The 13,995-nt window shown below is 41.8% G+C and overlaps 1 protein-coding gene and 1 long non-coding RNA gene across 2 annotated transcripts in view; one reads left to right on the forward strand and one right to left on the reverse strand.

Moving 5' to 3' along the window:
- The window catches only part of MYO10 (myosin X), a 241,303-nt gene that overhangs the window by 18,139 nt on the left and 209,169 nt on the right, over positions 1-13,995 (forward strand). The window lies entirely within an intron of this gene.
- LOC141265476 (uncharacterized) overlaps positions 9,142-13,995 on the reverse strand; it is a 76,248-nt gene continuing 71,394 nt past the window's right edge. Inside the window, exon 3 of the long non-coding RNA XR_012320101.1 lies at positions 9,142-9,274. This is a non-coding gene — a long non-coding RNA (uncharacterized lncRNA). The remainder of the gene's footprint in view (positions 9,275-13,995) is intronic.

The following is a 13,995-nucleotide window of genomic DNA, read 5'->3' on the forward strand; positions in this document are numbered from 1 at the left end:
ACCCCTGAGGACAGTAACACGCAACACCAAATTTATGTAATACCTTTCTAATAAGAACTACAGTAGATGTAAGAAATAATTTTGTCGTTGATTGGTAAGGTTTGGCCTTTTTTTCCTATTGTGCTAAACAGCTTTTTCTCTTTTGTCTTGTGTAGTTTTAGTTGTATAGAATAACAAGGGCTCACGGAAAAAAAAAAGTGTTTACATTTTCCCTTCACCCACAGCCCCTCACCCACCCAGCCTCCTAATACAAGCCATACATTGCCTTAACCATAGATAAGCATCTGTAACAGAAGGGTTTTCCAATTACTTCCAATTACCACTGAAGAATGAAGTCAATTAGACCGGCACAAGAGTAATTGGCCACAAGTTGTTTAGACATGAAAGCTCATTCTGGGGCTATTAAAAATAAATACATATACTATCTGACCAACATATGTTACTGATTACAATGGCAGGATTCGGTTTTCAGATGTGTTTATGATGACAAACACAAAAGATCGTGGCATGAAAAGCGTATCACATCACGGAATTTTAGGGAATGTTCTTGTGGTTCTCCGCTTTACGACACTAATGATGTAGATCGCAATATGAAATTATTTACACTGTCCTTTACACATTTGTTTTATTTAAAGAAAGTTTAATTTGGACCTGAAAGATCATCCAAATCCTCTAAAAAATGGACTGAGAGGAGATTCACTCTTTCCTGGTCTGAATTGTGGCCTTCCTCTTTAGCCATTCACACTTACAAAGGCAGTAATACACAATAAATGGTATGCAATGGTTGCTGATATGAACATTGCAGAGTCTTTGGTCATTGTTACAGTACAATAATTGAAGTTCATGTCTGCCACATGAAAATTGAGTGAAAGGAGTATTTTCAAGTTTGAAAGTTATCCCCTATCCTATCCTATCTTCTGGGGGCATTAAGAAGAAGCAGGAGCAAAACACGCGTTGGCGTGGAGGGACATGGTGATGGTCTCTGGTTTTGACTGCAGCTAAATCCAAATTTATAGGTAATACCACAATTACTATCTTATATGCTGAGCTGCATTAAATATATGCATGTTTAGTGTTACCAGAGTGGTTGTATAGCTATTTATGGATGGTAATTGTACACTGTTACTAGGTCATTACCTAGACACCTCGAATAATTCTCAATAACTTTCATCATTGCATATTTGTTACTATCTGACCATCTTACATGTACCCTCCGTGAGGCACTGCTTTATATTTGTTTTACAATTATAGTTTTTGGACGTTTGTGTTCACTTTCTTCAGTGACTTATTTTTATCACTGATGTGTTGGTGTGGTAGTATATATGTACAAGTGCTGTCCACTATTGTTTTTTTTTGCTTACCATTGGACTATTATATGTACGACAATCTAATGTGTATTATTGCCCCTTACTCTCATCATCATGTGTCGGGGAAAATAAGGATCCCTCACATCCGATTTTGGACTGCCGATCTTTTGTTTTCTGAGAGTTAAAGAGTCGCCAGAGATTTCTGATACCAGCTCTCGCATAGAGAACATTGGAGCAGAGCGAGCAGTCCTGTATATGGATATGGGAGAGACAGAAGAGATGGATGCTGGGCTGAATGATTAGCCGAACCAATGTATGGACGATAGCTATCTAAGGTGTATGTAGGGCATTTAGGTAGAAGTATCAAGACTAACTGTTGTTTAACCCTGATGTTGCTGTCATAATGCCTTGTGTGTTCAGCTAAACTGAGTGGCCATGTTGTCAGCTATAACCATCATAAAACTAGATGTTTCCTAATTATCAGGGCTGGCGTCAACACCCGGCGTACCCTGGCAAGTGCTAGGCCCTGGGCCATCAGGGGGACCTACTCTCTGTCGGGGCCTGGGCCGCTTCCTCGGCATCTGTGCAGGACCGCCGGTGCTGTGTGAGTGCTGTCACTTTCCAGACATGGCCGCGTGCAGTGCACTGTGTGGCTGTCTTGTAGTAATAATGCTGCAGGGGCTACACTGTGCCTTTAATTGTGCTTGTGTGTCACCCCTGCCGCGCCATTACTAGCAGACACAGCCGCACAGCGCACTTCACGCGGCCATGTATGGAAAGTGACAGCACTCACACAGCTCCGGCGGCCCTGTACAGATGCTGGGGAAGCAGCCCGGGCACCGATAGCAAGTTGGCCCCTCTGAGGATCCCGGGCCATGTCTGTGACTCGCCAGCGGACCTGCAAAGCCACATGCCTAAGGCACTGCTGGACAGGACACAGGCCAGGGACCGGTGAGCGAGCATCCCCAATCCCCATATTAAAAATATTTCTAGTGTGTGTGTGTGTGTGTGTGTGTGTATGATGTGAATATCTGTGTATGTCAGTGTGTATGTATATATATTTGTTTGTTTTATATGTGTTTTTTAGAATTTGTGTTCAAATATGTATGTATGTCTGTGTGTGACTATCTGTGTATATGTTTGTGTATGTGTGTGTTTGCGTATTGTATGTGTGCATATCTGTACCATGTGCATGTGTGTATGTGTGTGCATGCCTGCATGTGTGCACATATCTCCATAATGTGGGTGCGTGTGCATGTCTGTGTACCGTGTGCGTGTGCATGTCTACATACTGTGTGTGCGCATGTCTACGTACTGTGTGTGCGCATGTCTGTGTACTGTGCGCATGTCTGCATACTGTGTGTGTGTATGTCTGCATACTGTGTGTGTGCACATGTCTGCATACTATTTGTGCATGTCTGTACTGTGTGCATGTCTGCCTACTGTGTGCGTGTGCATGTCTGCCTACTGTGTGCGTGTGGCGTGCGAGTATGCATGTCTTCATATGTGAAGGATGAGGGGGTAGGCTGGGCCCTGTGTTGTATACCTATATTTCTCCGCCGTATCTGTGCATCATGAATTGTGGTATGCGCTAAAGGGGCCCACTGAGACTCTTTTGCCCGGGGACCACAAAAACTTGGAGCCGGCCCTGCTAATTATCACTGAAATGGCTTACAGCAAGGGTCCCCAACTTGTGGTTTTCAAGCCCATGCAATGTGGCTCGCTGTTGGTTTCCAGCTTTGTGCATTAGTACCCTGGTCTAGCAAACATCTTTGAAGAGCAGGACTTTTAAATGGTGACGTTTGTGAATAACCCTGCACAGAAGAGCAGATGTGGATGCACATATACTGGGCGTGGGTGCATAGGGTAATATTGTAAGATAAAGATGATACTGCTAGTTAGAGGATTGCGATGGTGTGGTGGGAGTTCTTGATGCAATAATGCCAAAGGTGGGAACCCCTAGATTTAAGAATACTGCCTTTTAGGGAGGAGGGCACATGGTCTCAGTATGATTTCTGTAGGGAAGCTTTGGCTCTCATACCAGTAATGGGGGCCCTTGGGTGTAACTACTGTGGGTGGGGAGAGGGTTGGATTTTGCTACTCGAAAGCTCTGGATGTGGCTCGCAACCATTTCTCAGAGCTGATTGTGGCTCTTAGGCCATGTTCACACGTTCAGGAGTAGGTGAAAAATACCGAAATGGTGCACATGTTTCTATTTTACTTTTCCTCTGATTGTTCCATTCCTGGTTTTGGCTTACAAATACTGATGTAAAATACTGGCCAAATACTGAGATGTGAACGTGGCCTTAAGGTAAGAAAAGTTGGGGACCACAGTGTTCCAATGAATAAATGATGCTTGTGTGTAGGGAGCCTAATTTCATGTACTTAATAGATATAAACTTTAATGTACTCACTCTGTAGCTTCTCCTTGGACTGCGTCTTTGCACTGCACATATCATCTGACACATACTATGTGTTATTTTTATATTTTGTTCATATATGCAGTATACACAATGCTTTCTAGTGGTTAAGTCATTGTACATTGAAGGGAAACCATGTATGCTGATGTAAAATAACAGCCTTCACACACAGACTTGACATTTACAGGCTATTTGTCATGGATTCTTATTAACTTGACTGATCCTCAGTTAAACTAGTCTGTAGATTACAGAGTAGCCGTGTGTCATTCGAAAGAAGCCTCTTTATAGTGAACAGCATGAAACTTGTTCTTGGCATAGAAAACATGTAGTGCACAATCAAGGATGATTTCGCATATTTTGTGATAAGAGTAATGATTTTACTTCCTATAGAAAAGGCATTTTGTCTTTAAATAATATTTTCAGTATGATAAGTGTAGATTATTCATTAATATTCAATATATTTATCAGGATTCTTGTTATTATCTATCTTTAATCTTTTTATATAGGGGTTGTTGTTCTGCACTCTTCTTGTAGACAGACTGTCTTTGATAGTCTGAGATAAGGCTCAGTTCACATGAAGTGTGAGCTTTCTGTCAGATTTATACTTTGGGTGTATTGGCCAATGTATTGCTCCAAAGAATGTCTTCAACATTGGCCAATGTATACTAGTCCATAAGAGGCCAAAAGGACACACACCAAACATAAGGCTCAAATGTGAAAGGACCTAAGCTATTCCAGTAGTAGAAATTTCCTGGAGAATATTTTAAAGGGGACTGTCTTTTGTACTATGTTTTTTGTACTATGCTTTCATTCTCTTTTCTTTGTACATATTATACACAAAGTTAAAGGGGTATTCTTATATAAGAAATTTATAGCAAATCAACATAAATTCAAAATAAAGGTTCTCCAACCCTCTGTCCTGCTTGGATCCATTACTCTGATCTAATTTTTCCATCAAAATTTGTTTCAATCGTATCAAATGAAAGTTGAACCTGAGCATATTTAGTTAAGGCTCTGTTCACATCTGCTTATATCACCTCCATTATTCTGCCCTATCAGTAGAGCAGACGATTAAAATTGAAAACTGAGCCAGAAACATCACATGATAGATACCAACAATGCCCTGACGGACCCCACTGACTTAGCGGTAACAATTCACATAAAATGACTGCACGATTATCGGGAACAATTATTTCTAGGAGCGCTCTATTCCGATAATTGCGCAGTGTACACGGGCCGGAGATCACCCAATAAACAAAAAAAAAAAAACACTCATTAGTAAGGTGCAGTGATCTTCTGGCTGGCTTAAAAAATCATCTTGCTTAGCATGACATATGCTGGTGAGAACATAGACAGACTATTGTATAGAATGATCTATTACAGCACATCGTAAACGCGGCCGGCCTGCCTATACAGGTTGTTCAACGACCTTCTAGGTAGCCGATTGGCATTTGTTTAAAGCCACTGGTCGGCCAGTGTAATGAGCCTTAACCCTATCGATGGTATAATAATAATTTTTTTATTTATATAGCGCCAACATATTCCACAGCACTTTACAATTCAGACAATTTACAGACATTATGGGCATTGTCCCCATTGGGGCTCACAATCTACATTCCCTATCAGTATGTCTTTGAAGTGTGGGAGGAAACCGGAGAACCCTGAGGAAACCCACGCAAACACTGGGAGAACATACAAACTCCTTGCAGATGTTGTCCTTGGTGGGATTTGAACCCAGGACCCCAGTGCTGCAAGGCTGCAGTGCTAACCACTGAGCCACCGTGCCCTCAAGATGACACCTGGTACCAAAACAAACTGCATTGGTAAAGTAAACTAGATATGGAGGAGAGGAAACTTCATCAGGCTTACATCTGTAAAAGTCCATATGTTAGCTGGATCTTCCAAGGAGAAACAGTACCCCCTGAGTGCTACCTGAAAAGATGTAGACCTATCCATAGACAATGGGTTTGTATACAATCTGATGTGACCTACATGGGGATATGGTGCTATGACCTATGTGAATTTACTCTGTCCCTCCTTTCATTTTTCATTTTTGAACTATTTGACCCCTTGACTTTTGATATTAATATAGACTGCCTTCTCGCCAATGAAATGAATAAGGAGCAGGCTGCACACACTGCGCACGTCTGAGCGCTCTCCCATAACTATTTATAAGGTTCGAGCGTTTCAACTAATGCTCATAAAACTGCCCAGAATAAAGACCTCATTTTATGCCTCTTTTTGTTGTGTCGCACCCTCTCCTGCAGCACCGCCTTGCTGACCATGTGGCACATTAAATTGCCATTCATCTTTGCCCTCTGCCCACCCAGACTTCCTAATGAGTAAGAGTTATATTTTTAACTACTAACTCTTGATCTTTCCAGACAGACCAAAGCCCTTTCCCTTCATTATGAGCCAAGGCAGTTATATTACATTTCTGCCTTTAACACCTTGATCTTTTTACCTCTCAGATTTTTGGGTTACAGGTTTGTGAGTTAATATGTAAAATGCTATTGTTCACTTAAGGCTGTGTGCCCACGTAGCATTTTTCAAGCGTATATGCTGCGGAATTTCCGCAGCGTAAACGCTTGAAAAACGCATGTATATCCGCACCCCATGGTCCCCAATGGCATTCCGCAATGTCAATGCCCATGCTGCGGATTTTTCCGCAGCGTTTATGCTGCGTTCAAAAATCCGCAGCATGTCATTTAATTTTGCGTTTCCGCATGCAGAATTGCCTTTGTCCAATGCATAAAAAACGCAAGGCAATTCCGCATGTGGAAAACGCGTGATAAATGCGCGATAAACGCGTGCGGAATTCCGCATGCGTTTTTCCGGGAGAGGACTTGCAGAAATGAAGCAGAAATTTTCTGCTTCATAAATGCAACGTGGGCATTGTTTAAGCTGAATTTTTTTATTAGAACTGCTGCTAAATTTACTTCTGTTACTGCACAGCCCTTCACCCAATGGTAGTCATTACGGTGTACCCATAAAACACTGCTAGGAAAATGGCAGCTCCATGTTATAGATAGCATATATATACAGGGTGGTCCAAAAGTGGGTGGACAGAAAATAATAACATTTATTTTGATTTATATATAAAATGATATTTACTAGCACAAGCAGTTGACAATTAAATTTTATTCTGAACAATAATGCAAAAGCCCTTAAATTTTATCAACGCAGGTGCTCAAACTGTTTTCCATTACAATTTGCACAGCTTTGAAGTCTGCCTCTTACGCTTCGACAAACTTTTTTGCACAAGTCTCTATGGGTATTCATTTCTTGAAATGCATCTCTTGTAATTTTTCAAATCACTGACACTTTTTGGTTTTCGACTATAAACTTTGTCCTTGAGTACTCCCCAAAAGAAAAAATCCATTGGGGTCAAGTCTGATGAACGTGCCAGCTAATCAAGTGGGCCTCTTCGGCCAATCCATTTATTAGGAAATGTTTCATCAAGATACTCGCGGGCCACTCTTGAATAATGTGGAGGGGCCCCATCTTGTTGGAAATAAAGGTCATTTGAATTAGGCTGTTGCTGTAACTGGGGAGCAACTTGATTCATTAGAATTTTGAGATACTTATCTCCTGTGACTGTTCCATCAAAAAATATTGGTCCTAAAACACCAAAACTTGAAATACCACCCCAAACATTGACACCAGGCTCATTTAGTTGTTGCTCTAATGTTAAATGCATGTTCTCATTATACCAGTAAATACAATTATGTCTGTTAATATGGCCGGATAATTTGAAAGAAGCTTCATCACTCCACATAATGTTATCTAAAATTACTGGATTTTCTTCAATTTCGTTAAGTATAATCTCACTAAATTGCAGCCGCCTGTCTGGATCATCCTTCAATAAACCATGAATTAGATGTGGACGATAAGCTTTCCACCCAATAGATTTCAGGATTCGCATGATAGAAGCTCGTGAAATTCCCAACTCCAAAGAGGCTCTTCTGGTGGACTTTTTTGGACTCTGAACAAATGTTTCAGCAACAAGTTGTTTATTATCTTCTGTACAGACTGTTTTGGGTCGACCGGTTTTTGGCGCATTAAGGATTGAGCCAGTGGCATTGAATTTGTCACAAATGCGGTAAATGGTTTGTCTCTTTGGGGCTTGAGTACCAAATGTTTCAACCCAATTTGCTCTAACGGTTTAAGCATTTTGAGATTTCCAATACTCTGTTAAAATACATTTTCTTTGATCTGTAGTTAAATTATTTGCCATTATGTGTTATCTGAATTATCTGAAAAGAAAACAGATTTGGGGGAGATCTATCTGTGAAAACTAGATCTGTGAAACTGGCTCAGTTGCCCTTAGCAACCAATCAGATTCCACCTTTCATTTTCCAAAGAGTCTGTGAGGAATGAAAAGTGGAATCTGATTGGTTGCTAAGGACAACTGAGGCAGTTTTACTTTACACCATGTTTGATAAATCTCCCCCTTCAGGACCTTATTACACTTTCTGTCCACCTACTTTTGTACCACCCTGTATATATATATATATATATATAAATGGCATGTATGGATGCTATTTCTAATTTAAAGGGAATCTGTCACCAGGTTTTTGCCACCTAATCTGAGAACAGCATAATATAGGGGCAGAGACCCTGATTCCAGCGATATGTCACTTACTGGTCTACTTGCTGTATGTTTTCTAAAATCACTGATTTATCAGCAGCAAATTATCACTAGAGGACTAGTAAACCTGCTGCCGTGCAGTCCACCATATTCATGAGCTCTGTATTACCCAGCCCCAACCACAGATTGGCAGCTTTCTGCCTATGCACAGTGTACACAGAAAACTGCCAATCCGTAATGTGGGTACAGAGCTCAGTATTCAGTGAACTGGTAGATCTGCAGCAGATACAACAGTGATTTTATCAAAACTGCAGCTAGCAGCCCAGTAAGTGATATATCACTGTAATCAGGGTCTCATAATGTTGCTCTCAGATAGGGGAACAAAAACAGATTCTCTTTAATATGTTGATCAGTGTTGGTCCTTAAAGTGACTTAATGTGAAATCTTCTTTGATTTTTTTTCATATTTTTGGGTAAAGTCACAAATAATAAGGGCAGGTTTTTTTCTGGAAAACCCTTTTTTGGATCTGTTACTACTTTCTTGTAAAAAAAATACAATTTAAATGTTGATTTATTTTTTTTACTTTCTGTAGAACTAGTGCTGTGGCAGTGAAATAAGTGATATGGACTTCCTGTTACAAGCCAGTTGACTTAACCTTGGTAATACAGTCAGTTATGTATTTTCCTTTATTCTGTCCTTGAGATATTGCACTGTGTGCATAATTATTAGGCAATTTGTAATTTTGATGATTCATTTTTTCATTGAACAACTACGGCGCTGTCAGGTTGTTGGGCAGTTAGGACGTACAGTAGTTCTGGAATAAGCACTGGAGGGTAATGGTCTCTTGGTCTCTTCACTTTGGATTCTTCTCAATCTTTGGCAGTTAATGTGAGCACATCACCTGATCTGCTTCATCCAATAAGCATTCAGCTTTATACAACTTGGAGTTGGAAAATCTGCATAAAAATGAAGAAATGGTCAAAATACTCACGTAATAATTGTGCACACAGTATGGAAGGCTCTATCAGAATATTCCTATAATCAGGTCATGGCATGTATACTGGAGACAGGTATTCAGTGCATCTAGTAATATGTTCCTGGAGCCTAACTTTGTGGGTTCATTTATATGAATGTCCTTATTGTCTGACTGTTAAAAAAAATACTATGTCTCCTGAAGTGACATAAATTTGTTTAATCCTACAATTATATATAGTGATGTCATGTTATGATGTCTTTTCACTATACATTGCAAATCTCAAGTTTACGATGTTTAAAAGTTCACCGTTCTTATAGCACAACTGTGTTCTCACTCTTAAGGCCCCCATACACATTAGACTGATGTCAGCCGAACCCACCGATATCCACGTGTTAAGGCTATGTTCACACAAGTGTTTTTTTCTGCTGCAAATCTGCTGCTAACTATGTGTATGAAGGCCCCAGAAAACTGATTTTCGGGGAAATGTCGATCATGCATGTCCAATTTCAGACTGTCGATGATATTGTATGACATGTCTGGTGACGGCTTTCTCATAGAACATAAGGGCTCGGCTGAACGGGTTCTCCATGTCAGAAACGGTTAAGATGGCTGTTGTCCGAACGATTGGTCGAAGCTTCATTCAGTCGACAGCCATCTAATGTGATTTACCGTATATTCCGGCGTATAAGACGACTTTTGAAGACTGAAAAATCTTCTGTCTAGTCTGGGGTCGTCTTATACGCCGGTAATGCTTTTGAACTTTCAGAAATTGACATGCGGGGATACTCTGGGGGTGTTAATAAGCTGCCGTGGCCGTATCCCTGCCATGTCGGAGTTAATATAAGGTGGAGGGAGTTAAAATACGGTGGCGGTAGGTCCAGACGGTCAGCGCTTCTGTGCTGAAACGGACACATCGCTGCGTATTCCCAGCTCCGGACACAGCGCAGGGCTTCTGTGCCGACAGCTTTCACTTGTCACAGAAGCGCTGCGCTGTGTCCGGAGCAGGGAAGTTCGCATCGCTTCTGTGACAATATATGAAAAGCCGGCAATTCAGCAGCGGCATAAGCCGGCACCCGACAATTTAGAATAGAAAGAATAGAGCTTCACACATAGATTAGATAGATAGAAACATGTCAGTCACATATATATGAAGTACAGTGACAGTGCTGGTTACTGTACTTGTCATCTAGTGTTAAAATAACGGATTTATTAAAAAAAAAATTGGCGTGGGGTTCCCCTTAATTTTAGTCTCTAGCGGAGGTTAAGCAGACAGCTGGGGCAAATGTTTGAAGCCTGGGAAGGGGGTAATACCCACGGAGCTTCCCAGGCTACTAATATCAGCCCCCCGCTGAATACCTAGCCTTTACTAGCTATTAAAATGGGGGATCCCAAAAAAATGACGTGGGGTCCCCCCTATTTTAATAGCTAGCAAAGGCTAGGCAGACAGCTGGAGGCTGATATTAATAGCCCAGGAAGGGTGCCATGAATATTGGCCCCCTCCCAGGCTAGAAACACCAGCCGTCAGCCGCCCCAGGAATGGCGCATCCATAGGATGCGCCAATTCTGGCACTTAGCCTCGCTCTTCCCACTGCCCTGTAGCGGTGGCAGTGGGGTAATAGGGCTGGGGTTGATGTCAGCTTATAATGCCAGCTGACATCAAGCCCAGGTTAGTAATGGAGAGGCGTCTATAAGACACCCCCATTACTAACCCCATAGTCAAAGTTAAAAAAAACACAAACACCCAGAATAAAGTCCTTTAATTGAAATAAAGACACAATTCTTTATTGTTCTAAATTAAACCATACTTACCATCACACCCATTCCAGCTGAAGCCAACGATCTCCTGCAATAAAAGAAAAATGATAAAGCAACCTCATCCTTACCTTTCCATGGTTCCCACGACAGCTTCAGCTCTGCTACATCGAGATGACAGGCTGGACCTGCAGAACGCTGCCATCCAGCCTGTCATCCCGCAGACACTGAGAAGCGCAGGCATGCTTGCGCTCCTCAGTGTCTGGCTGTGACGGCATAAAGATGAGCCGACAATGAACTCAGCTCACCTCCTGGACGTCCGTCACTGACAGCGTGGGAAACTTCTACTGCGCATGCGGGGAGCAGGAGAATTTTCCCACGCTGTCAGTGACGTGCATGAGGTGAGCCGAGTTCATTGGACATGATCTCGGCTCATCTGGATGCCGTCACAGTCAGACACTGAGGAGCACAAGCAAGCCTGCGCTTCTCAATGTCTGCCGCATGGCAAGCTGAACGGCAGCGTTCTGCTGCGGTGCAGCCTGTCATGTGAATGTAGCAGAGCTGGACCGGTCCTGGGAACCATGGAGAGGTAAGGATGAGGTTGCTTTATTATTTTACTTTTATAGCAGGAGATCGTTGGCTTCAGCTGGAATGGGCGTGATGGTAAGTATGGTTTAATTTAGAACATTAAAAAATTGTGTCTTTATTTCAATTAAAGGACTTTATTCTGGGTGTTGTGTTTTTTTAATTACTTTACTAGAAATTCATGGTGTTCATGTCTAATATTGGCGTGACCCCATGAATTTCGGGCTTAGGGCCAGCTGATAATGCCAAGCTGGCCTTAACCCCTTTATTACCCAGTGAGCCACCGCACCAGGGCCCTGGATGAGTTGGGTACAGCGCCAGAAGATGGCGCTTCTATGAACGCGCCATTTTCCGGGGTGGCTGCGGACTGCAATTTGCAGCGGGTGGGGCCCAGAAAGCTTGGGCCTCCCTGCGCTGCAGATTCCAGTCCCCAGCTGCCTAGTTGTACCTGGCTGGACACAAAAATAGGGCGAAGCCCCACGTACTTTTTTTTTAATTATTTCATGAAATTCATGAAATAATTAAGAAAAAAAGGCCTTCCCTATATTGTTGTGTCCGGCCAGGTACAAATAGGCAGCTGGTGGTTGGGGGCAGCCCGTTCCTGCCTGCTGTACCTGGCTGGACACAAAAATATGGCGAAGCCCCACGTCAACATTTTTGGGAAAAATTAATTACAAAATTAATAATTTAGGGACTGCATCTTTATTAACCCCTCAATTGTCATTTAGTGTTAAAATAAAGGATTTTTTAAAAAGAAAATTGGCGTGGGATCCACCATCATTATAGTCTCTAGCGGAGGTTAAGCAGACGGCTGGGGCAGATGTTTGAAGTCTGGGAAGAGGGTAATACCCACGGAGCTTCCCAGGCTACTAATATCAGCCCCCAGCTGAATACCTAGCCTTTACTAGCTATTAGAATGGGGGACCCCCCCAAAAAATGACGTGGGGTCCCCCCTATTTTAATATGTTTATGAGTGACAGTTTTCCTGCTATATACCTGCATGTCATAAGAATTTAAATTAAAAAAGGACCATGTTAAATTCAAATCTGTTTTTTTTTAATTTTTACCGGTGTTTGGTATGCGTTGGAAAAGGGGTAGTCTTATACGGTGAATATATCCTAAACTCTATATTTTAACAGGAAAGTAGGGGGGTCGTCTTATACACCAGGTCGTCTTATACGCCGGAATATACGGTACTTGCTTTAGAGTTTGCTAAATTCTGACTAATTAATAGATTTGGACAAATCTTTTGTAACGTAGTGGTGAAAGACTGCGCATTTCTTTGCCAAAGAGAGAAGAGGATTCTATACTGAGGGCAACAGCAACCACGTTGGAGTATGTTTATCGGCACAAATCAACATGGAAGAATAGTTTTACTTATAATGATAGCTATTATGATTAATCAAAAGCAATTATTATAAGCCTCCTGTGATTATTACTACCTATAGCCAAATTGCTTTCAAGATCGAAATTAATGACACATTCTTAAAGGGGTTATATGTCTATCAATAGGATAGGTGATAAATGTATTTAAACAGCTGAGACTCCTAAAAGCAACAGGTCCCAAAGCCCCCCAATGTGAATGCAGCTGATGTGTGCATGTGTGACCAGTGCTCCATTAAAGGGAATCTGTCAGCACATAATGACTGTTCAAACCAACTACAGGAGATCGGTGCACCCTTGGTGTGGCCAATCCTTTAAGTGCACCTACCCATCTATCTCTGATGTTCTCTGGCTTTATGAAGTGACAACTGTCAATCAAATAAGAGGGAAGGTGGAGATAGAAGGAAAATAAGTAGGTAGGAAGGTGAACTTAAATGTTTGGTCCTGCCAAGGGTTCACCGAGTACCTATATTTGGTTTAAACAGTCATTCTGCACTGTCCCTTTGACATCTATTGTAGTGGTCATGTATGTACACTACTGCTCCCATAGAAGTAAACAGTGCAAAGGTCAAAATGTGTGAATAAGGCAGTAATGCGCAAGGGTGACCAACGCTCCATTCTCTGTATCTCACTGCTCCCATAGAAGTGAAAGGAGCATTGGTCACATGTGGAATACCACTCCCATAGACCCATAGAACTGAATGAAGAGATGGTCATGTATGCACGCTTTGGCTTTGTTTGTAAATTGGGACCCTATTCTATTTCCTTCTATGGGTACTTCTATGGGTCTGCTCTATTCCCGCAGAGGGAGATAAGCTATGAGGAAACTCTCCGGAAGGAACACATTATTGGGCATGCATCAGAGCAGCTGCACATTCGCCCCATATCTGCCACGATTAATGCTGGGCTGTCCTTATACTATATTGATTGTTGACTGATCCCACTGAAATTGACTTGAATTTGCCTCTTAAGTTTCTAGAT

This window comes from Phyllobates terribilis, unplaced genomic scaffold, assembly GCF_046119375.1.
Source record: "Phyllobates terribilis strain yellow unplaced genomic scaffold, ASM4611937v1 Scaffold_4__5_contigs__length_816908805, whole genome shotgun sequence".
Lineage (NCBI taxonomy): Eukaryota > Metazoa > Chordata > Amphibia > Anura > Dendrobatidae > Phyllobates > Phyllobates terribilis.